We start from the raw sequence: 26478 nt of genomic DNA, 5'->3' as shown, positions 1-26478 counted from the left end.
GAACTGAATGTATGCTATTTTAAGCTTTTTTCTTCCTGCTAGCAACATGGATAAATTCTAATGCAGTATCTATAGGTCTTGACTTTGTTTTTAACCTAGAGAAAAATAAACGTTCTAATTACTCCCCAAAATTTTAATATAGAATCACAATTCTATCAAGAATGCAAGCATTAGAAGTTAAAGTAAGAAATCCCAAGTCTCTCATAAGTTCACATTAAAACAGATTATGTGGAAGCACAAATCTAAAACTTTTGGCTATTCTACTCCAGATTTAGATTTTAAACTAATGGAAGCTTAATCTAATTTTAAACTAATCAGAAATTAAACTAATGAAAAAACAATATGATAGCCATGAGGTTGTTTTTGTTTGTTTGTTTATTGTTTCGCTTTTTTAGTTCCTGGCTCTAAGCAAGCAATTGATACCATCCTCTCTAAGTCTCAGAGGACATTTCTGAAGAGAGATCAGAAAGAATGTAAAAGCCACAACAGAGAAGGGCAGTTAAAGGACACCTTTGGGACATAACACAGCCAAAGCAAGTTATACACTTTTAACAACTATGGATGACTATACTAGGTGTGTACCAGAATAGGCCTTTCTACATTCAGGCATGGTTGGATGGATGAGACAATGAAAGGTGGGGTGAGAGGATCATTGCATTTCGTTGTGTGCCCACTGGTGAAGAATAGTCCCCAATAGATAGTTCCAAACCCATGGTCACATGGAGAGCTCTAAATAAACTTAGTTGTTCACTAAAAAGACAAGAAGTTGGGGGAAGGACTTATAGGAAGAAGGCTGATAGGGAGGGAGGGTGACAAATGGAAAGTGATAGTAGACAGAGAGTACTCTGTGTGTGTATGTGTGCATGCACGTACACGTGTGTGTGTGTGTGTGTGTGTGTGTGTGTAAATGTCAGAGAGGATACTTAATTAATACAAAAATTCCTTAACCACTTAACTGCACGCATTCATCCCACAGACATCTACTTCATACCCGCAATTAACCAGGTCCTATATCTGGCAGAGCAAATGAGACATGTCCTTGTAGACCCCTCTCTAGATTAAGAACTGGCTAAACAATTACATGGTTGTGACAAAAGCTAAGCAGAGAAGAAACAAGACAAAAAACAAAAAAACAACAAAAAAAACCCCAAACAGCAACAACAAAAGTGAGAATGGATAATGGTGGAGAAATGGAAAGAATGAACTCAGGTTAGAGGATGGGGGTTCCTCTCAATCAAACCAGCATTGTGCTGAGTCACCAGGACCTGAGCACCATTGTGGGCATGATGGAAGGACAACTGAGATGAGTCTGGAACTCACTGAGTAGGCCCAGGGAAACAGTTTGCACTGGGTTAGACACTATCCTCCCCCTGTGCCTCCTTAGTTCAATTGCCTCCTCACTTTTGTCCTGTAATCTCTTCTGCCAACAGCCATCAGCACAGAGGTAATTTTCTCTACTTCACTCTGCTTTTCTTTTCCTTTTTCCTTGTTGAAAGATTCCAAGCTGGCATCCAACTCATGATCCCGCTGCTTCTGCCTTTCTTCAACAAAAACCGGCATGTGCCACCACGAATACAAAGACAAATACGATCAGTGTGCTGCTTGGTCTTCAACAGAGAAGTTTCCTCCTACCTGGAAATAGATAGAGATCCACAACTGAACAATGTGAAGACCGAGTGTCCTTAGAACACCCAGTTGTAAATGAGGTATCTTTACAAACTTGGGCCTCAGGGAACTCTGCTAAGGCCTTCCAGCAGCAGTATAAGTGATATATGAAGTCTTAGAGACTGTGGTATCATGCACAGGGTCTTCACAGGCTCAAGCCAGATGGAATTCCAGCACTCAGATGGTGAAGCAGACACAAGCCCCAATCTCTAACCAAGAATCTATCTCCAAATGATAATTACTCACGTAACTCAAGAAACAAATTGTTCCTTCATTTTCTTTTTTCCACATCAAATTTCAAATATCACTTAAAAAGAATTTATTTATTTCTATTTAATATGCATTACTGTTTTGACTGCATATATGTCTCTAAGAGGGTATGAGATTCCATGGAGCTGAAGTTACAGACAGTTGTGACCTGCTATGTGGGTGCTTGGAATTGAACCCAGGTCCTCTGGACGAACAGGCACTGTCCTTAACCCCTGAGCCATCACTCCAGCCCCCTTGAATATCATTTTTGATACTCACATTTGGACACCAATATGTATGGGGATGAGGGGGTCACAGTACCATGACTTTTTTCCCTGTGACAGTGAGATCTTAGATATAAATATGTGTTTCTCATAACTTATTTTTTGCCATTGCTTCACTGAAGAAATAGAATGAGATAATTATGCTTGAATGTATATTCGACATAAATGGTTAGGAGGAGGGAGTTTCCATTTAAAGTTTATGATATTTCATTAGTTAGATTATCAGACATTTTGCTGTGATCTAGAACTGGGTAAAATTCTAACTGGGGACAGGTAACTTTGATTGTCAACTGGACCACACTTAACATTACTCAAGAGGCAATCTAAGCATGTTTCTGTGAGGGTATTCTTAGAGAGTTTTAACTGATATAAGAAGACACAACCTGAATGTGAGGGGTCACACTCCAAAGAGGTCCCAGATTTATTAGCAAGGAGGGAGAGTAAGCTAAGCAGCCACCTCTCCCTGTTTCCGGACTACAAACACAACATGGCAGCTGACTCTAAAAGTAAAACAAAATAAGTTCCTTAAGTTGCTTTTGTTGGATATTTTTTAACAGCACGGAGAATAACCAGGGACACAGAAGGATAAGCAACAAATTAAACACCACTATCAAACTGACACACAGAAAACTATTCTGATTGGATGCAAAACTTGGGTCTTCTATGCAGGTTTTAAGAAGGTGGGAATAAAGGCATAGTGTTTTATAGAAAGGAAAAAAATAAGCAACAAATTTCTGTCATATCTTCGCAAAGAAAAATTCTAGCTTTGTGTTGGTATTTGATAATAGATATTCATTTAAAACCCTCATAAATGAACATCAAATCTTAGCTTTGCCTTTGAGAAATAAATTCATTTACTCTAAGCCTTATACAAGCTTTTGTATCCATTTGGTTTTGTTCCATATTCCCCCTTTCTCCTTCTAGAACAGCCTACCATTTTACTTTGGACAAAAATCAATCTTGTTCTGTAATAGAGAGACAATCTATATACTTTGTATAAATAATTTATTGTGAATCTGAGGTTTGAAGTTAGCAAAGGATGTTGGAAACTTTTTTACACTGACATGATATCCATGCAACATAACGGAGGTTGAAATAAAAGTCTGGCAGAGTAAGTTTGCATTCTTCCGTTTCTGAGAATACAAGGAGCATCCAGGCTTCAATATAGTGGAAAAAAGAGTCAGATGTGGTGATGAGATGGGAGTGATCTAAGGTGAGCTGCTTTAGGGAACCCCAGTTTCCTAAAGAGGCTACTGAATTTCTTAGTTGCTATTGGTAAAGCTTATCTATTTAAAAATACTTTTTACATTTATTTATTCTGTGTATGGTGGCAGGGGAAGGTGTCATGTCTATAGCAGTCAGAGGAAGTACTCCTTGCAGGAGCCACTTTTCTCCCTCTGTCATGTAGGGTCCTGGGATAGAAGCCCAGGGATCAGTCATAGAATTAAGTACACTTACCTACTGACCCACAGTACCAGCCCTGAAGATGTATCTTCTTTTTTAAATGTTAAACTGAATCTGTGACATAGTGTGTCATGTTAAATGAACCCAGTGCAGAAGGAGAAGGATAGAATTTTACAGAGTAAAGGTTACCTATGGGGTAGTATAGAGTAATGACTGATTGTCAAGGGGATTCCTACGCATTCAGGGAGCTTATAAAATTTCCCTAATTCCTAGATGAGAAGATCCTAGAAAAATATTCACAAAGAAGAAAAATTTTATATTGTCATAAATAATAAGAGAGGCATGCTACAGCAGAAAAGTGTCCCCAGACTAGATTGGAGTATCCATGACTCATCACAGTGATCTTGATGTATCTGCTCAGTGAAGGATATGCAGGTGTGAGAAGCCAGCATGAATTCAGGGACAACTGGTAAACCACCCAAAGCACAGTATTGTTAATGTCAAATAAAAACACCAGGATTTAGTGAAGCAAAGAGGTTATTTCAACGGATTATTTAAAGATATGATGGGAAGTGAGGATTAGAGCAATAATGAGAAAAGATAGTTTCATAGGAAGAACATTAACTATGAAAGATCTGCAGTATGTGAACTCAAGTTTTAAAGTATTAATTGAGTGTTCTACATGGGAAATGGTCTTCAGACAGCTTTGTTAATCTGAAGCTCAATAAGAAATCTCAAAGTATAGATTATTATTTGTTGGCTTGCAAATTAATTGAAACTCTGAATGATTGGCATAATTGGGGAAGAATTCATAACAACAGAAGAGGGTTATGGGAACAGAGGACATCCTGTGTGATAATATATTGTTGGCATGGATGCAGCCATGTCAAAGACTCCAATTCCTCAGATCCACAGGAGTGGCAATGCTTTCCTTGGATGAGGCTAAGAGGAAGTTCAAAGTCTTCCTCTGCTCCAAATACAAGGAATGATTGACCAGAAGCAACCATAGCTCCTTCTAAATGACTGCAACCTGAGACTGCTCTGCTACAGAAGCCTCCCACTGACATTAGTCAATGCCGCCTCCTTGCCTCATACAATTTATGTACTCAGCACTCACAATTAACATGCTGGGTTTCTGAGTTTTGAAGTAGGTGCCCTTCAGGAAAGCAAGCACAGCCCACCTAGTCCAAGCTTTTCTGTATGTGTGCCTGAGATTTCTTCAGCATCTGTAGTTTCCTTTTTCCTACGTCATCCAAGTAAGGTTAACCAGGGGAAGGCATTTAATGGCAGAGGGTAAAAACTGAAATTCTGAGGAGCACCTACGTTCAAGAAAGTGTGAGGATGAAGGACCTTAAAGAGAGCAGCAAGGAGTCACTAAGAAATGAATACAAAAGTTAGACCAGTGTCCAACAATTCCAATTAAACAGATGCTTTCAGAAAACAAAAAGAAATGTAAATTTGTAGAATAAGAATAATGAACAAAATTCCAACATTGATTACTAATAAATTTATAATTCAAGACCTTGACTTGACTTGTAGGCCAGGGAAACCCCAATGTTCCCTTTCTATCTCCCAGCTGGCCATGCAGATGGCTGGAGTTACTGTAAAAGATGTTGACCAGCAGGAGTTCCTCAGAGCTTTGGCAACCTTCCTCAAAAAGTCTGGGAAGCTGAAAGTCCCCAGAATGGGTGGACACAGTTAAGCCTTCCAAACATAAAGAGCTTGCCTCCTGTGATGAGAAGTCATCCAACACAGGCTCTAAACAGGAGCTGCTTCCACACCAGGGCCTCTGTACCTCTGTGGTGTGCAGGGGTTGATTCCATGACCAAGATCTACTGAGGACAGCAGAGAAACAGTGTCAGGCCCAACTATTTCAGCAGAGGCTCCAAGAGTGTGGCCTGTCTGGTTCTCCAGGCTCTAGAGGGCCTGAAAATGGTGAAAAAGGACCAACATGAGGGCTGCAAGTTAACATCTCAGGGAGAGAGAGAGAGATATCCAGAGAGCATTGTCAGACAGGTGGCAGCTGGCAACAAGAAGCAACATTAGAACAACAGATGATGGGTTAATAAATTGCTTCATTCATTAAAAAAGAAGAAAAGAGAGAGAGAGAGAGAGAGAGAGAGGGAGGAAGGAAGGAAAGGAAGGAAGGAAGGAAGGAAGGAGAAATTGTAATGCAGATATCAAATGCAATATATTTTTAAAAAATTAGAAAACTAGGAATATGACCCCAGATATCTCAGGGAAAGTGGCAGTGTGAGTAGAAAATACTATGCTCTTGCCCACAGTTGTGGTCCCAGATGCTTCAAGTCATTCTTTAGTAATTAGTAAGTTTATGAACAAGCTGCTCCATCATCATTGCATGTCATTGAGCAAATGGTCTCCCACAGTGGCTGTAAGCAAATGGTATATCAGACAATTAGGACTTGGAATTTTGAATGATTGAAGTAGAAAATTTGTTTCTGGTTAACCAAAAAATGTGTATTCCTAACCACCCATAAAATCTACATTGGGATAAATTTACTATAATCCTTCATAGTCTATAATTACATTGAGGAAGTTCTATCACTCTTACAATGGATTTTGCTTTTCTAATATTTTCCTGAAACTAACATTTATTTTTCTGAAGAAAATTTCAATTTTTACTAAATAGTTGTCATAGAAGGCAATGTGAGTGATACCAGATTTCTACAAAATAATTAAACAAGCAATCCAAATTTTACTTTATTCATAACAATAACAACAAAACAATAGCACTTCCCCAGAGTTGTGATGCTAAGGATGACTTTAAACATAGACCTGTTTGATCAAATGTGTATGGACGATTTGTCATTAATGCTTCCCAAAAGGTGATGCATTTTCCTGGTTTCCAAAGAAAGGACAGATCAACAGCATTTGCTTTTTTGCTCCTTATGTTTAAAAAGTCCCACTAATGACTTGTTCCTTGCTAAATCCAACTCTAGATAACATATAACAGTATAAAAAATGTACTCCCAAATAAAATTCTATCATGCCCTTCCTGTCCAAGGCAAGTATCCATTGCTCCACTCTAGTTAAAAACATGCCTTTGGAGTTTCTCTCATTATCTCCTTTCACTGAAGATTTCTGGAACATTTTCCTCTCTATTTCCATGTCTTTCCACATTCTATTGCCTCACCTACACGACCCACTTTCCCCTTCAAGTTTAGGTCTCGAGTCTGTTTTTTCAAGATTCTTTCCAAGATCCCACATACGAGCCTGAAATGAGGCTTCCTTTGGGATCCCTCTGGGTACCTCCTACTTATGCATACAGTGCAGATCACACTCTATTATCGTTGCCTCTTTACCCGTCTAGAATGCAAGTACTGTGAGCCCAATATGTATGTCTGTTTTCTTAACCATTTTACCCAAAATCAAGAATATTTACTCTGAATATTTAAGTGTATATTGAGTCTATACATATGGAATTAATCAATGTGCATACATTGGTACATCCATTTAAATACTTAGGGGAGGAGGTCTTAGACTAAGCTTCTGCCTTTAAAGAATTCACCATTTCAAATCCATTACACTGGAAGATCATATGAAGTATTATTATGGAAAGAAGATACTTTATTATTACATCTTTCATATTTTAGAGTTATCCCCTTGTATTCTGGAATAATTATTTCTCTTAAGGCTCTAAATATAAATCAGTATAATGACCAACAAAAATACCTATTTGGAGGGCTATAGGCAAAAATGGGCTGCATTGTATAACTGACTACTAGGGTAGGTTCAGATGAAGGTGATATTCCTCCTTTAACCTGAATCTTCTTTCCCCGTCAATCTGGGCAGGTATGTTCATGTGTTTCTTTAAAGAAATGATTTGGCTGAGTTGATAATCTCTACACACGAATCCCCTCCATTTCTTCATTAAAACTATCAGAGACATACAATTCTTAAAATGCATAGAAAAGGATAAAAAGAAGTATTCATCTAAAAATTACCCACAAAGAAAGTTTAAAATATGCACATATGGTAAATGTATTATAGTTTAAGTCAAATTTAGTGAATTTAAATGGTTTTTTAATATATGAAAAATGGTACCAATAAATGTTTTGACTGATGAGCATATTTCATATCATGACTTGGGCTATGATATACAACTACATATAATTGTCAAAACTCATCAGAATGTACATCTAAAATTGTAGAATATATTGAATATGAATAATAACCCATTAAGACTGATTTAAGCATAAAAGAATATGACAGCACATATTTCCAGTAGTATGAGATTGGGTATCTCAGATAGAGTTCTTCACTGGAAAAATAAAGATGAATTAGGTACTCAAAATATATGAGACATGCATTTATCTTGAAGTCATGTGACAACCAATAAGTATAGCAATTTTGCCTGTAGAAATTGGCAAAATTTGTGTGTACTAATTAATATTGGGGGCGAATTGAAGAACCCTATATCATTTACAACAATAAATTGGACTTCCAAAGTGCTACAAATCTGCTATGAATATGTCAGAAATGGGATTACCAAATTAGCTAATTCAAAATACACATAAATTTAGTATACTTCAGGATAAGCCTGAGACTGAAAAAAAAGGGCAAGGGAAAAATGGAAACAACTTTTATTTATTTTTATTGGTTATTTTATTTATTTACATCAAATGTCATATGCCTTCCCAGTTTCCCCTCCACAATCTCCCTATCCCCTCTCCCTGCATCAGAGCTCTAGCATTTCCCTACCCTGGGTCATTCAGCATCCACAGGACCAAGTGGCTCCCCTCTCAGTGATGTCATATAAGGTAATCCTCTGCTACACATCCAGTTGGAGCCATGGGTCCCTCCATGTGTATTCTTTGGTTGGCAGTTTAGTCCCTGGGAGCTCTGGGGTGGGGGATCTGGTTGGTTGATATTGTTGTTCTCCCTATGTGGTTGCAAACCCCTTCAGCTCTTTCAGTCCTTGCCCTGAAAGAGCTCCATTGGTGCCTGAGCTCAGTCCGACGTTTGGCTGCGTACATCTACATCCATATTGGTCAAGCTCTGGCAGAGCCTCTCAGGGGAGACCTATACTAGGCACCTGTCAGCAAGCACTTAGAAATAACTTAATAGACTCCCATATTGTTCATTTCTTTTATACAACTATAGGATTTCTGATATAGACATGCTTAATTAAAACACTAAATACCATCACTGTTGATCCATAGATTTTTCTTATCTTATGTTGACTACCTTCAAAATGTGAACTTTATTTTCAGAATATCTTCCTACAGTTTCAAAAGGTCCCAAGGGTTCAGATGGCATTTCCAAAATGGTCAACCTCTTGATCTTTATGCTACTTCAGAGAGGGCAGAGTCTTACATGTGGGAAGATGAGAATCAACCTGTGTGTTTAAAAAGGTTGAGCCTTACTTTCTTTAGAAAATAGTACATGAAGTGATTTGATGGCAGAAGAAAGGTTAGTCAACCAAGACTAGGAAGATATTTTAAATTGGTCATCATGGGGAGAAATAATCAGAGATAGACAAAACCCACAATGGAATGAACATCAGTAAGGACATAAGTGAACCGGCTTATGATATAGTTGTACTGCCAACCATTTATCATGCCCAGACACTCCATTGCTCTAGGATCTCAGAGCTCTTCAGGTGTTACTAATTACTCAGATTAGAGAAAACAGAGGGATGTGCAGCAGAAAAGGAGATAAGTGAGTGGAGTATTAAAGTGTAATGAAGAAATTAGATATGGCTATTGCATTGGTTATATATTAGAGAGAAGGGAAGAGAGCCATGCCCTGGGGGCCCAGTGAATGACAGAATGAGCTCATAATGAATATTGGTGAGAATAAAACAGAACAGGACTGGGGTTGTAGCTCTGCAGTAGGATGTTTGCTTGCTTGCCTCAATGATAAAGCTCCTTAGTTCAATGCCTGGTACCATACAGAAAGAAAAGATTAGACCAATAGGAAATTCTCCTTAGACAACACAATGATTGAATTAGATGAAAACATAAACTTTTAATAATTTAAAATTCCTTACAAATCAAAGATCATTAACGTGCCCTTCTTTAAATTTTACAGAAAATTCAAAATTCTTTGATGCATTTGAGAAAAGGCTAGGATGTTTTTGAGTATGTATCTTTTTCTCTCCTCTCTTTTGCAAGTCACAAACTTTTAGTGTTAATTTCATGTGCACTAAATATATAGAAAATTTTTTATATTATATATATGTGATACATTCATGTTCTCAAACTTGACTTCACTTGTACTATTTGCATTAATAATCACATTTGATTCTCATTCATGAATCTATCCTCTGTTCATTTCTTAAACTTGCTGTGTTGTTCCATTGTAGGACTAGCTATGATTTCACTACTGAATTTCATCACTCCTTTCATTGGACAAAATGGTACATTTATGCATCAGTGGTGCCTTTCTGTATATATCAGAATTGATCCAGTTTAAGAAGTAAACAACTGTATAAATTGCAATTATTCAGATAAAGTAGAATTAGACTTAAAAGTACTGGACAGGCTTGAAATGAAAGATTATCACTAGGCTTTTCAGGAATGCCTCTCAAAACAACAATAATAAAACCAACTGACCAATTAAAACTTATACTGTACAGAATTTAAAACAAAACAACACCTCCCACTGGTTCCACCAAAAGTAGTGCTCAGTGTGTAGGAAGCTGGAGAGTGGGCTCTGGGAGACTGCTGCTGTGAAATCCATTCAAACAGCAAAATTGCATCTTTCTACAAGTTTTCTCAAGCAACGAGAGGATGGCTAGAGACATGGCTCAGGTTTTTACAGCAGAAGACCCAGGAGGCTCATAACAATCTGTAACTGCAGACCTATGAGCCCTTGTAGTGGATTAAATACATGTGCTCACCACAGACTCATGTGTTTGAATGCTTGACCCATAAGGAGTGGCACTATTCAGAGTTACACCCTCCATAGAGGAAGTGTGTCCCTGTGTGGCTGGCTTTGCAGTCTCTGGTGTTCAGGCTAAGCCTCGCTCCTTCTGTAGAACCATCCAGTCCTCCGGCACCGTGTCTTCTTTGGACATTCCCATGCTTCCAACCAGAATGATGATGGAACTGAACCTGTGAAACTATAAGCAGCCTCAATAAAATGTTTTCTTTTGTAAAACTTGCCTTGGTCACGATGTCTCTTTGTGGCAATGGAAACCCTAAAATAGCCCTCTTCTGGTGTCTATGGACATCATACACATCTCCATACAAGCACTCAAATATACGCAGGCAAAACCACCAATATACATATAAAATAAAAGTAAACAAATCTTTAACATAAATAAACGAGATGAAGGAGATAACACCCTTTTATACCTTCCAAATTTAAATGAATGCACCTTATTTATTAATAATATTGTGTCAGAATTCTAGCTGCAACAGTCCACAGCTTTGCTTTCTAACTTTTAAGAATAAGTGATAAAGTGATATTTATCTTAATAACTCTGTGTCTACCATATCAAAATCCACTGATGTTCATTTGAGTTAGTACCAATTCTTTCCAGCTATAGAAATGTGGTAGGGGACTCATTCTGTTTGTCCATCTATTGTGTGTGTGTGTGTGTGTGTGTGTGTGTGTGTGTGTGTGTGTGTGTGTATGTGGTGTCTGTTACAAAATGTTTTGTTAAATTATACTATGTGAAAAGAATTATGAAAGCATAAGTTCCTGTTTTCTTTTTCTGGATAACTGTATGAATAAAATTTTAATTTATTTTGTAAATTTCAGCCAAATTTGGCATGTGTTTGAGGAATTTGTACATATTTAAATTTTTTCTATATTTTTCATGAGTTCAAAAAATGTCTGAATTGGATTGAGACATAAAGTCCAGAGCTGGAGATAAAGAATTTAGAGGCCATCATGATTCTTAGATTAATTTAAGAAATAAAATCTGTCAGATTTGAATATGAAGGAAATGAATAATTATGGAGTTGATAATACAGGTCAATAACAGAGCACTTACTTAGTGTGTCTGAAGATCTAAATTCCACCTGCTGGGAAGCAAGGATAGAGGGAAAGAGGAGGGCAATAAGGGGAAGGGAGGGAGGGAGGGCAGGGCAGAGATAAGAACTGAAGGGAGGGAAGGAAAGAGAGTAGAAAGATTGGAAGAAAGGGAAGAGCATTAACTTTATTACAACAATAAATCAAGAAGAAAAACAAAGAAGAGGAAGAGGAAGAGAAGAAGAAGAAGAAGGAGGAGGAGGAGGAGGAGGAACAGAAAAAGGAGGAGGAGAAGGAAGGAGGAGGAGGAAGAGGAGGAAGACGACAACTACAAAAACAGTGAATACTAGAAGGAAGAGTGGAAAAGGAAGAAAGTATTTCACTAAAAACAGGTAATGCATACTACATCCAAATGACATTAGCCACAGTGGGATGTGGACATGTGTGGTTATGCAGCTCATCAATGTCCTTTAGGCTTTTGGGAAAGGCTGTGTGCTAAGTCTGAAATAATTTTTCAGGTCACTGGGATTGTCATAATTGCATAATTTTGGATACAGCTATTCAAAAGAGATATAAACTTATTTTTTCATTTAAAAAAAACATGAAGGTTTTGCCTTAAAAGACCAGATTCTTTCATAAAAATCTGGATCAATATTCAACATAAGAACTTTCATTTTTTTCCAGAAGAATAAAGTCAAGGTTAAAACCTTTGCTGATTATTTATGAAAATTCAGCCTTGTTGCCTGTGCTCTCAAGATATTTTAGCATTTACTGGACATGGCTTATTTCCCCCTAGAAGGCTCTAAAAGTAGGAATTAATTATCTATGTATGTTTTTCTTCTTATTTATCTAGTTTTGATAAGCATTAGGCGATGAGAAGGAACTTTGAGGAAATAATCTACTGGTATCTACAATATGTATTATTTTCCTCCATGGGGGTCTTGCCTGGCTTCAGAAGGTGGTCTCCTCAGGATCCATGTACCACTGTTAGGCATCTAGGCTAAGGTCATCTGCGTTGACTCCTGGGAGCCTCCCCATCTGAGGTCTCTAGGACTTCCTAGAGATTCTCCACCCCCACCCTTGGCAGCCACATATTTCCATTCATTCTCCTGGCCCTCTGGGCCTTTCTCCTTATTCTCCCCATACCTGACCCTGTCCCCCTATTTCCCTTACACTCCCCTCTCTCACCCAGTTCCCTCTCTCCCATAACTATTTTGTTCCCTCTTCTAAGGATCTGGGCATCCTCATTTGGGCCTTTCTTCTTGTTTACCTTCTGTGGGTCTGTGGAATGTTTCATGGGTACTCTCTACATTTTTGGCTAATATCCAATAATTATCACCTACAAAACTTTTGACCCCAAATTTTTCCTATTTAAAAGAAATGCACAGACAAAGATGGAGCAGAGACAGAAAATAATGGCTGACTGGCCCAACCTCATCCCATGGCCAGGCACCAATCCCTGACTCTATTGGTGATGCTCTGTTGTACTTGCAGAAAGGAGCTTAGTATAGCTGTCCTCTGGGAGGCTCTACCCACAGCCAAACACTGAGTGGACTCTGGGTACCCCTATGGAAGATTTAGGAGGAAGGACTGAAGTCTCTGAAGGGTATGGCAACACCACAGGAAGTCTAACAGTGCCAACTTATCTGGACCAACAAAAGAGCATATGCATCCTGGTTCAAGCTACGTATGTAGCAGAGGGCGGTCTTTTCTGACATCAGTGGGAGAGGATGGGCCTAATCCTTCAAAGATGTGATGAACCAGGGTGAGGGGGATACAAGAATAGGGCACCCTCTCCAAGGGAAAGGGGAGGAGGATAAGAGAAGGAGCTATGGGAGGGGGAACTGGGATAGGGAACAACATTTAGGATATAAATTACTTAATTGATTAATAAAAAGCGGGCAAATGTATCATTTTATATACCTGATTAGTGAGCACTCAAATGGAATATTTTCAGGATTTTGCTCAAAAAGAGAGTTGTTTTCACAGACATTATCACCAAATTTTCTGAGTCAATTTTTGAGTCATTTTCCTTTTATGCCCTTTGACCATGCAAATGTAACAACTGAAACTGTATAATTCATACCTGCTGTTTTTCCGTTCCCAAACAAGTGAAAAGCCAGAAGTACTGGTTCTATTCTATTCAGTCCTTCAACTGATTAAATGAGGTGTATCTCACCAGCAGTGGATGGTGGCAATTTGGTTCACTCAGACTACAGCCTATAAGTATCTAAGAATGAGATGGGTTGACATAAAATATTAAAAATCACTAGTATGCAATTGCCTGGCTGTGATCTCCAATAATGTTGAATAGAAATCAGAGAGCTTTATTCTTGGTTTTTATCAGAGTGAGACTTTGTTAAATGCTTTTCATCATGAATACATTGGGATTTCCCCAGATTTTCCTAAACTGATGATTGGGTCTTTGCCCTCAGAGTATAGAACTATTCAATGACTATGCAGTCTGAGAATGATGTAATCCCTAATATTTTTGACCAGCTATATAGCCAATAGGACCATCCATCTATAGAATCTGGGCAAGGTTCCCTAAAAAGTTCTGCATGCCTAAAGCCTTGCATATTTAAAGTTTTGGTGTTTTTCTATTCCACAAGTAGAATACACAAGTTTAGGATAAAAAAAGTGCTGGAGGAAAAAGTTCTCTCCCCAGTGATTCACTGGCAAAATGTTGCTTCTTGTTCTCTTATCTGCCTTGCTAGAAGAAGTCTAAGTTACAGAGGGAGAAATGTTTCTGCCAATGAACCCAACAATGACTCCATTGAGTGAGGGGTTAAGATTTCATCATGCTTCTCTTGAACCAGAAGGGAAAGAAAGAAGCTACTGTGTTGACTGTTGTGGTTGATACCAATGAAAACGCCAAAACACAATTAACGGTTCTCCAGAGAGTTATAGTGGAGAAGAGTAGAACAGTGAAGTGGGAGTACCTGTGCTGTAGAAAACCATGGCCATATACAGAGAAGCTATGGCCAAAGGAGCCTTCCAAAGATAAAAATGAGGAGGATTACGTCAAACACTTTGAAACAATTCTCTTAGGGCACAATCATTAATAGTAATGGTGCTATCAGTTTGAGGTTGAACAGAGTGTTGCAAAGCATGTTTTTGTCTAGTCATTTTTTGATGAGGCTGAGCAAGCCTCTATGTCTACTGGTGGTTTTGATCACCTTTTGTGACAGCTGCTATCATGTAATCAGAACCTCCTGGGATTCACTTCTTTCTATACTTAGGTATTTACTTGTTTTATTAGAGTCGAGACAAGTGCCTCAGTTTTGATTTTACTAACTATTATATTAGTAACCAAGAGGAAATTAGACTGTGCCACAATATAATCAAGGAGTAAAACAAAAATTACACCTAGGAGACAAAGGAATCTTTGGGGCATATACAACTAATATACATTAAAGATAATTAAGGTCAATTATGATAAGGAATTAATAGAAAATTACAAGTCAAAGCTCATAAGAATGCTAATGGTCTAGCCCAGTCTGGTATGAAGACATGGGTCACATACAGAAGTAAAATGATATTACCAGCTGAGGCACTTGCTTAGGGCAAAGGGAAGACAGAATAGAAAGTGACAGAGGTGTCACAGGGTAATTGTAAATATGAGTTGTGAGTGACTACAGAGTAATGACAGAAGTGTAGAATAAAAAATAAAGACAGTGTGGACTATAACTTTCATGAATATTTATTATTTTGTTATGAATATATTATATGTGTCAAACGCAAATATCTTGGCTTTCTTTTTTTTTATTCTTTTATTATGTGATGTATTGGAATTTATTGCAGCATTTGAAAATCAGCAACTTTTTTTGGTATGGATTATTTGAGTATATGTCTCCCAAAGAACCACGTGTTAAAGCCTTAGTTACTGTTATACCATGATGTTCTATCTTTCCTCAAGCAGAACCATGAAACAAAATAGATCTTTCCTCCTTATAATCTGATTAACTCTGGTATTATATCATGGCAAGTATAAAAGCAGTAAAAAGCTGCTTAACACACTCATCAAAGATAATAATCATCACTACTTTAGATTGGTTGGTTCTTCTTTCCAGAGAAAGTCATTAGTGCATTTACAGTTGTATTTGGGATAGTTGTAGCATATGAGTGAGGATCACGACTGTATTATTATCTGTATGAATGAATTAAACATGGGGTAAGGATATATTTAAAGATGCCATAGAGAACCACTGATTTTCTTCCACACTCTCAGTTCTTTACTTTGACACAACAATAATTTCAACTGCACATCAAATCAGTTCAATTATCTAGACACTATCAAGTGGATATTCCACAATTGGATGTAGTTGTGAAACCAGCCAGAGGAGAGTCAGATCCCACAATACTTCCCCTGTCTTTGCAGATGCCCATTGCATGATGTCCTTCTTCAGATAACCCAAAGCATTTGCCCAGCTCAACTGCCATCAGAAGTTCTCCTGATGCTATTCTTGGTTTTGTGAGTTTGATAGAATGGCTAACAGAAGTGAGATAAACAGCCTAGTTATTCTTGATATTTTATAAAAGAGATGACCTAGAAATAGCTAAGTGGAAGAGGGTAAAGCCAACGTATGTTAGAACACCTCTCCCTCAGCAGCATTGAGCTCATTCTTCCTCTACATGTTCATTAATTCAAAAACTCCCAGAATCTCACCCTTTAGGTTTTATATAAACTTTTATTATAGAGGTGTGGTCAATTAAATCATTATGCACTCATAGTTAGGTGGATCTCTGGGCAGTCTTCCCTCTCTAGAGACTGGGAGGCATGGTTCAAAGTTCCAGCCTTCTAATCTTATATCTTTTTCCCCTGGAAACCATACTTCATACATGCAAAAATTGCCTTATAAACTCAAGTGTGGTTGAAAGGAGATTATTATGTATTACAAAATATCTTTCTTTCACCCCTACCACTCACTATTTTCCTAGACAATTACAAGGACTTTTAAAGTTCTAGACAGAAGTCCTGAAGGCCAAATATGCTTTCATGTTTATATCGCAATATCATCACTGCCAGGCTGACAAAGATGGGATTTTGGATGACTATTTATGCTCCTCACTTGACTGGATCATGAGGTGCCTAGCTATCTGGTCAAACATTAGTCTAGGTATTTCAGAGAGTGTCTCTTGATGAACTTGACATTGAAATTGGTCACATGAATAAATCAGACCATCCTCTGAAATGTAGATCTCACCCAAACTGTTAAAGGCCTGAACAAAGCCATAGTCCACCATGGAAAGGGGTAATCTTCCTGGCTGATCTTAAGCTTGAACACTGGTATTTTTATTTAAGTTTCTGCCTTTTAACCCAAACAGGTATAACTGTTGCTGAATCTGAGCTAGAGAATAGGATATTTATTAATTTTTAAAGTTTTATTAATTATTAATATTTGTGTGCATGTGTGTGTGGGTGGGGGAGTTTGTGCAGTGCAGATGGGCATTCTCATGCCCTACTGCACACATATGGAGGTTAGAAGAAAACTTTCTAAACTTCTCTGTTCATATCTTTGTTAACTGATCCATCTCACTGTCCCCTTATCATTAAATATTTTGTGTTTCTAGTTTGTCAACTGAAGAGATTGGAATATATGAGCTTTTATAGTCTTATAAACCAATGTTTTTATAAAATATCTCTTTACATCGATAGGTGGAAGATAGAGGAGAGGTAGAAAGATATACACATGGATACATAGATTATACACTGTGCATTATAATTCTATTTCCTTAACCCTTACGAAATATTTAAGGAAATGAAATTAAGGCCTCCCTTACCAGAAGATAACAAGTGAAACCATATTTATAGGTTGCTTGATTTTAAAATTGAAAGTCCTAGATTCACTGAACTATTAGAACTAATAACAGAATAACGGAAGTGCTAAAAATTAGAGGAAACAAAAATCAACATCTTAAAAGTCTCATTTCTATATAATAAGAGTGAACAACTGAAAAATAAAAGTATGCATTGCAATTCCACTTTCATTGACGTGACATGGATAAAATACCTGGGAACGAGCTTAGTAAAAAGACAGAATATATACAGTGCGAGACATCAAAGGTTTTTGAAAGAAATTAAGCGACTAAATAAATGGAACACACTGTGTGGGGAAGGGAAACAATATTAAAATGGCTTCCCCCTCAGAGTTCAAAAGACTCAAAGCAATCAACATCAAAAGCTCACCCATGTTTGTTTATTTGTTAGACATTGGTAACTAATTCCTACTCAGAGGAACTATCATTCAAGCTCTAAGATTCAAACCCAGTGATCCTGAAAAGCATGACATTCCTATTTTAAAACTGCATTCTTTCTAAAGTGTTAACTCAGTCTGGTATCAACAGTGTAAGGGTCTAAAGGCTAAGTCTTCTCTGGCTCAGAGATGAATGAGAATCAAGGTCCAAGTCATTCTGACACAGAGTCTTATTGAGCGCTGAACCTGTGAAATCCAATACCTCCTGCACTTCTGACATACCGAGCCTGACAGAACGGCACAACCGCTGCCATTTAAAACAGAGAAATAAGAAAGCAGAGAAAATTTCCACACAAGTAAACAACAGGCCCAGCAGTATGACCCTAAGGCTTGATCAAAACCTTTGACATGATCCTCCAAGTCTTGCTCCCCTGGATTAGTGCTTAGCAGTCTTACTGGTTGTAGTCACATCTGCTGTTCTCTTAAGCCATAATCCTAGGCCATTGGTTGGACTAATCTGTGGCCATGAAATTGGGCATCTTTACATGGCCTCACTGGATACTGTCCTACTTAGAAGATAATGTTTTGGGGCTGTTTTGTTTTGTTTTGTTTTCCAGTATACCGGTGGTTCTCTACCTGTTTGCTACAGTTCTCCGAGGCATCTCTGGATATTAGATACAATTGCCCAACAGCTTACTTAGGTACTTGCTCTATGAATCTGCATCTACAGCTAGAGTTGCACTTATGGTGAATACAAAGTGAGGCCCCAGAACTGAATACAAACGTCTTCACAAGGACAGCAGCTGGGGCAATGACACTTCCTTTTGAGTAAGGCTGCCCTCAAAAATCTTAAACTTGACACACACACGTGGAAAACCTTCTACAGTGGCCTTCGGAAGTCTTCTGGGTCATGGCCTCTGTTCAGGAAAATAGATCTTGCCTTCTCTCCAGATTCCTGACTGGTTTTCCCAGTATCCCAGTAAAAAGAAGCTGGTTTCCATGAGATCCAGACACACGGGATTACCATCTAATTTGTCCTTATTCTTTATACTTTCTCAGGAAGTATTTCTTGGTTGTTGTTGTTGTTGTTGTTAGTGCTGTTTAGTTTTTGTTTGACTTCTTGTTTGTTTAATAGAAAAGCTAAAATTTTTCTACACTTTTCTTTTGTGTAACTGTTCTAGGTCATCTTTCTTCCCATATTCAAGGATAAACCACCAGGCCCCATTGATTCTTTCTTTGGAAATCACCCTTGCCAAATGTTTCATTTCATTTCTCATGGGGTTTTCAAAGTGTTCAGCTATGTTTTTGCTACTTTATAGAAGACTGTCCTCTGCTTTCTAATAGCATCTTCTCATTTCTAGCTGAGACCCTGCTCCATGAAGATGTTTACTATACGCACATCCTTCCTCTCCCGAGCCCTCCCAGCCCAATCATTTGGAATTGCTGATTCACAGCCATCATCTTTCTCAGCTCGGTCATCAAGTCTCTTTCAGTGTCTGCCTTTTACCCGATTTCAAGGCAACTTCACATTTTTTATGCATTTTTTATAGCAGTAAACAGCCTCATGACTAATAATTTTCAGGTTATTATGACAAAACTATCAGGGACTGGGTGGTTAATAAACAACAGAAATTTATCTTTTATAGTTCTAGAGTCCAAGTCAAGGTGCTGGCAGACAGAGTATCTAACAAAGGCCAACTTGCTAATTAACAAACTTTCACGAAAGGGCTACTTTTGGAAATACAGACAGACATATCTACGTCTCTCCATAACATCAGAGTTTATTAAACAACAAAAAAAAATTCATGAGCTGTATCATTTTGTGCCTCTAATTCATCAATTACTTTTCATTTAATGTGTTAAACATGATCACTGGCAATCACACGTTCATTTTTTTCTAATCTTAATTACTAACATTAACTTTCAGATTACATGTTACATTTCAGGAGATGCCTATACTCATGTGCACACACATGCACATACATGCATATGTAGAATAGAATGGCTGTGAAAGGATTAAATAAGGTTCAGTGTTCCAAGAGGGCTTCCCTAAGGCATCAAGCTGATACAGTGGCATGAAGAGTCATGGGAGTTGAGCCTTGAAAACAGCATGCTGAATGACAGAATGTCACAAAAGACCTACGAATTTCTTAATTATTTATTTCCTGTGGAATGTGAAAAATGGGCAAATTTAGAGATTTAAAAATTATATTTTCAGCTCTAAGACGTGCACCTAGGAGTTCATGGGGATGAGTGTTATTGTAAGCAGAGCCTTCCTTTGGGCATGATGAAGAAGTTCTATAATTTATATTGTTGGTGGCTCACAAGCAATGATTGTAAACCACTGAGCTGAGCATTTTAAATAACAAACCACATGCTGTAGAAATTAAACTTCAATATAGATATTTTTAGAAAAGAAAAGGAAACCATCGTTAGCCTCAGTTTTATGATATGCTCCCTCTCTGTCCAAGAACATCTTCCTTCAAGGATCTCAGTAGAATGTAAATCAATACCTTGATCACCAGAATATTTTACAGAAATCACTTTGCCAACTTTAAGCAAAGAAAATATCTTCAAGTGAACTGCCGATTACTTTGACACTGAATAAAGTTCTGATGAAAGTCTTTTTTCTTGCAAGAAGAGGCTAGAAAATAACGGAAATTTGTTTTTGTTTACAAATAAACCAGCACTTTACAGACAAACTTGACAGCATCAAGCTGTTGCAAAAACCATTCCGTTCGCAGAATGGGGTAACATTCATTGAACAATGATCAAGTGTCTCTAGAAGTGAACCTACGGTGTTAAATAATGCTGGCTTCCAGTTCTGACTGATGGTCAGCCTGAGTCCCACTTTGATAACAGGGTTAAGATGGAAGCCGACCTCTTTGATCATGGAATTACAAACACAGTCCATGCTTGGTGAATTTTCCTAAGTTAAAGATGCTTAAAATAATACTTACTTATTATTTCCCAGTGTTTTTATTTGTTGCAAAAAAAAAATGACAATTTTTCTTTTGCACTTTCCAGCCCACGACAAGACTAAGGAAAACCTTTTGAAAACACACATTTGAAGTGAAAGCTACATGGCTTGGGATTCTAAATGCAATTACAGGGCAAACGTGGCAGCCTGATACTAGTACTTAAGTCAATAACGCTAGCAGTAAAAGCAATAAAACAATTAAGATGTAGATAGATATTAGTCCCTGTGTATTAGTTACTTTGATCTTCATAACCTTTGAAGTATCTATTATTAACTATCCCAACTTTGCTGATGAGAAAATTGAAGTTAATAACTTGAAATACATGCCTGAATTCTCCAAGCCAGTGAGAAATTTCATGTAAAGAACTGTGTACTTTCAGATAATTGGGTAATAATCACAGCTTTGAGGTCATAGCCCCTGTATTAGCTTGTCTTTGCCTCCTGTTAAGCACCTAGAATTAGCTGCTGAAAGGTTACAACTGTCATTCGTGCTATTAAAAACATTCTTGACTCACTGCCTGCTGAACACACAGTGACACTGTACTTCCTAGCTCTCTTCCTATTCAGTAGTGCCACGTGATCTGTCCTGGCCAATGATTGAGTCACTTCTGAGTCAGAAAGGGTAGATGGAAACTGAAGCCCACGTTAGTGTACTATGAGGGATACAGTGACTACATTGCTCTCATTTTCATTGATCTATCATGGGCCCATGTGCTCCACCCACATGAAGCCATGTATGCACATGTAACGCTAATGCTTGGTGCATACTGCACCTTCGTACAACCCTGCAAGGAGCAGGAACACTGTTCGCTAAGCCAGTTCATAGTTTTTGTCCATTGTAATGTCTAGGCTATGGAATGTATGATGAACTGATTTCATGCCTGTGAACCCATGGTGACTCCCCAGGCTGTAAAATGTGCTTTTGGATCAGATACAATGTTATAGGAAATGCTAGCCTTGAGTATGCTTAAGGCATTGCAAGTATGTATCTATTCATGGTGATGTCAGCAGAAATACTAATGACAGGGGAAACATAATCATATCTGGAATGTGTGCATTTTGAGTGAGCATGATTCTCTACCCAAGCCTCAAGAACAGAAGTCCAATGTCATCAATCTGCTGCCAGAAAGGAGATGCTGGCTTCTGTCTGGTGTACCAGGCGTGCTGCTCCTGGGAGGGTGTCATTATTATTAGTCTGTGTTGTTGGCAGAAGAGACATGCAACAGTAGAACCTGGCAGGTCAACACTGGTGAAGAAATTCCTATTTTACTGGACTGCACATGAGCTCTGTTTTGGGATAGTTATCCTGGAATGTGTAACTCTGGCTACCTTATCTTTGAGTCATCTTGACAATGTGCAGTCCTCTGGGTTGTTTCACATGCAAAACAAAAAAAAAAATAGCTTAGGTTGTGAACCTTCTGAATGGACTTCCTTTGGATCTCTTCACCAATGTAGGTTTCCATTCCTTGGCAACTCCACCCAATCATTTGAAAGTAGCCATGAGTTATGGGTTTTAGGCGTTATCTCTGAAGGTAGCGTATACAACCAAATGGCATACTAGAAGAGCAGTTCTCAACCTGGTGGTAGTGACCCCTTGGGGGCCAAAGGAGCATTTCACATAGTCTGCCTAAGACCATCAGAAATATTAGCTATTTACAATCCAATTCATAACAGTAGCAAAATTATAGTTATGAAACAGCAAGATAAATACATTTACAGTTGGGGGGTCACCACAACATGAGGAACTATATTAAAGGATCACGGCATTAGGAGGGTTAAGAACCACGGTACTAGATGCTTTGTTTCCTAGGGGGTGGGACTTCGTAATGGTCCTCAGGTTTACCCCTCCATGGGGCTTCTATCTTTTTCTTCCCCATTTTAATTGGTACTGGCCCGTTAGGAAGAATAACAACCATGCTAATATTCTGGGAAATAAAAGGACAGGATGGAGACAGTACCTTCATTTCGATGCCACAACTCAAAGTTTTGGGCCTTGCTAATTTAATGGCTTTAGAACAAAATAAGAATTCCTCCATTAAAGAATACTGCACCAGTCCCATTTAACGGGGAGCAGAGAGTTCAGGAGTCTAATGGAGCAGATCCTGAGTGAGGCACACACTGGACAGGATTCACAGAGGTTTTCCACCATTTCAGCTAGCAACTTTAGTCCTGGGTAGCTGAGGCGTAGTGGACTTGGATTTTACATTAAGGTGGGGCTGAGTCTCAGAAGAAAGGTGGTCTCCTGTTGGCCAGTGCGAAGGGTAAATCATAGTACACTTTTCCTATTTTCTCTAATTGTTCTCCCCTTTGCCCACCTCTTCATCTTTGAGGACAAGGATCAATATGGTTTTCCCTGCCTTGTGAAACTGCATGATACCTTGAGTCAAGCATAGGGCATAAAGAAATAGAACAGTGGGGCCATTTTTTCTTTTTTTTCTTTTTGATCAGATTGATAAGATATAATTGCCTACCTAAACATAAAAAACCCTGTTCACATCCATCCCTTAAGAATATTCATAACAACCTGTAAAGGTACAGCATGAAATTTTAACATCAGTCTCCATGTTCTCTCAAAGGCTTCTCTGCCTCCCATTCCAGTTTCCTCCTCTTCTTCTTCCCTCAAACTTTTCTCCCACCATCCTTCCTTCTCTTCCAATGACAGGCCTCATTCTATCTTGTACCTGCCTCACCGTAACATCATCCCATATATCACCCTTTTTGTCTAATTAAAAAAAACTTTTCTCTCAAATATAAGCTGAGCACAACTATTATCATTTTGTAATTAAAAGCATAAAGTATATCTAACACCCAGTCCAACACTTTATCAGTTAAACAGAACATTTAGTTATCCATTCCAGCTTAAGAAAGGCTTAACATCTATGTTCTATCTTGGCTAACTTGTAAACTATCAGATAACTTTCCAAAAAAAATATGTATTTCAGAGTTAAACAGCCTGATAGGCTATGAGAGTCTTCAACCCCAGCAGAAATCTGAGAATGACCAAATATCAATACACATAGGAATCCTAACATGGCTTCCAGAACTGAGAGGTTGTAGAGACAAATCTCCACTAGCACAGTCCCCTGTTAGCAACATGTGAGCTCAAGTCTTCAGCCTTCTGGCCCAAAATCAACTGACAGACTCTTGAAATGCAGATTTTGAAGGGCTGATCACCCTGTCTTGGCAGGACTTATCAGTCAACTATTCTGCATAATCTGTCCTTTTCTGGACAGTATTAGTCTGCAGATGAAACAGGCAGTTTTGTTCAGTGGCTGTCTAGCCACAAAGGATTGCCTCACCTGGAGGTAGAGATGGTCAAATTCTTCATTAAATCTACCAAAGTGGAACAGATATGCCTCAACAAAAGATAAATAACTTTAAATCTCAAATTTTGTGGATTTCTGATGGTTTTGAAAAACATCTATATAAGGTAATCTGGACTGTTGCCTTTAAAGCTTAAATATTATCTTAAAAGTACTCTCATAAACTCAGAGACATGAATTTGCTATTTGGCCCTTAACTCTCATGTGTAATCAACTGAGAAGTTTGTAATGACCTCAATAGAAGGACTGGCTCTAAACCTTGTACTTTTAAACTTTTTTGACAAATAAATTCTACATCAAAGCAAAGATATGATTGTAACCTAGCTACCAAATGAGATTATGACTGTACAACTCAATCTAGCTAATTCCTCTCTGTTAAATTAAAACCATTTTTAAATTCCTCATAAAACAACCTTAGAATAACCACTTTCGGCCCCCCAAAAGTCCAGGGAATTGGGGCGACGACTCCTCCATAACTTCTTCAAGCTGTACATGTGTGTTGAGATATCTTTGGGCGTAGGAGGTAGGAAGAATGAAGCAAATGCTGTAGCAGATGTGTCCTGACTGGACCCAGCTGAAAGCCCTTGAGACCAGGAATCCAAGTAGGCACACTCTGCAAAATACAACTCTGTAAAGGGACAGCGTGGAATCTTAACATCAGCTGCTATATTGTCCCCAGCTACTCTCTCCAGGGCCATTTTTTCAAAGGGAAAAAAAGCATAATGCTGATTATCAGGGACATCCATGTCCAAAGCAACATGGGAAGATGGCTTGGTTGCTCAAAACCAGGCAACACTCCCCAAAGTGTTTACACTAATGCACAGGGCATATTTTAGGCTGTGATCTGAGCTGTGCACCTGCCATTAATTCTATTGACCTTTCAGAGTCTGTTTGTGTTTTTTTTTTTTTTTTAATGTTGTCTGGGAAATTCTGTGAGTCACAGTATCATTAATAGTTTCCCGGTTCAAAGTCTGAAAATTGGAAACTTCAAACTTTTCTCTCCATAGCTACAGTGAGATTAGAAAGGAAAACATAAATTGTGTTCTTTGTAGAACTCAGCAAAGAGTCATTTTGAATGAGTTATGTCTGGAAAAGTGCTTTACTAATATATTTCATGGTTCTCGGCCTAAAAACCATTACCATTTGTTTACTAAAAATATAAGACATGCAATCTATATGATAAAACCAAAGAGGAAATTGGAACCAGACTGTCATTTCACAAGCCTTACTAAAATTGACGGGAGTATAGATAATTCCTGGAAGACTGGCAGCATACGGTATTTTGGGGACAGAAACCATAAGGCAAAGAAACAAATTTGTATATTTAAGTGGCCAGTGACCAGGCTGGATGCTATGTGGGTCATATCCTGAAACACACAGGAGGTCCTTAAATAGTTAAAAGGGAATATATTGGGGAACTGTCTCAACCAGAAATAAAAATAATTAAATCGGGAATCCTTTTATCTGTTCCTCCCACCCCATTTTTCTTATTTCAACCTGTGTTAAAATCAGCTGGCCTCAAAGTGGAAGTCCTCTTGCCTCAGCCTACCCTGTGCTGAAAGAGAGGCCTGCGCTCCCATACTTGGCTCTTACCCGAGTCTTCATTTACAAATTTTAAAGAGAGAAGAAAAAAAGGTAAGGCCAAGGGGAATAAATAATAAAAATGGAAAAAATAAAAATAATAAAAATAAAAATTTTTAACAAATATCAATTTGTAATCAATTTTAATCGATTTGTACTCAATTTTTGATTAAGTTTGACTCTATAAAAACCAAGCAACGAACAACTAAATCGTTTCAGCTTTGCACTGTGGGAAAAGGCATGCAAGATTGTTTCTTTCTCCTTGTAATACCCAGGGCTGCTGGCAGTCCTTGGAGCTTGGAAACATTCTTGCACATTAACTTCAGGAAGAGTTCCAGGAGAAAGCTATATTAGAAAGTAGCTGAAAATAATTGTTCAGCCTCAGCTTCCTTAACTCGACAGTAAAAACCACCGCAAAGTCCAATCACTGGGTCAAGAAAAAAACAATCAATCGAAAACCAGGAGCTTCTGATGTCTTTAATTTTTGCATCAGTCTCTGTAAAAACAGACCTGGGAAGGGGGAAAAAGTCACAATCCAGGAAAAAAGCACTTTTGGGTACAGGAAATCAAGCTGGTTCTGCTCCTGGTGTATATGGATCCTGCCACCTCACACACAAACCTGGTAGCCCTTAGCTGTGTCAGCGCGAGAACGCCACCTCCTGTCCTCTGGGTCTCCATTGCCCACCCTGGCGGGGTTCCTAGAGTCAGAATTTCAAGCCCAGCTGCTGATCAGAGCCAGGTTAGGGTTCGGCAGGCCCCACAGCTCTCCCGCCCTGCCCGGGCGCCGCGGGCTCCCGCAGTTCCGCGTCTGCGCACGGCCGAGGGGCAGGAGCTGGGCTGGCCAGGGAGGC

At 38.4% G+C, this 26478-nt stretch overlaps 1 long non-coding RNA gene across 1 annotated transcript; it reads right to left on the bottom strand.

Moving 5' to 3' along the window:
* Nucleotides 1–8198: 8198 nt before the first annotated feature.
* Nucleotides 8199–26468, bottom strand: LOC134485953 (uncharacterized). Its single transcript, XR_010064393.1, has 2 exons — nt 26247–26468; nt 8199–24659 (listed from the first exon to the last, which is right to left on the bottom strand). It is a non-coding gene; the product is annotated as an uncharacterized LOC134485953 (long non-coding RNA).
* Between the last annotated feature and the right edge of the window lie 10 nt (nt 26469–26478).

This window comes from Rattus norvegicus, chromosome 2 (genome assembly GCF_036323735.1).
Source record: "Rattus norvegicus strain BN/NHsdMcwi chromosome 2, GRCr8, whole genome shotgun sequence".
NCBI lineage: Eukaryota > Metazoa > Chordata > Mammalia > Rodentia > Muridae > Rattus > Rattus norvegicus.
The sequence above is the reverse complement of the archived record's forward strand: the minus strand, read 5'-3'. Positions and strand labels throughout refer to the sequence as shown.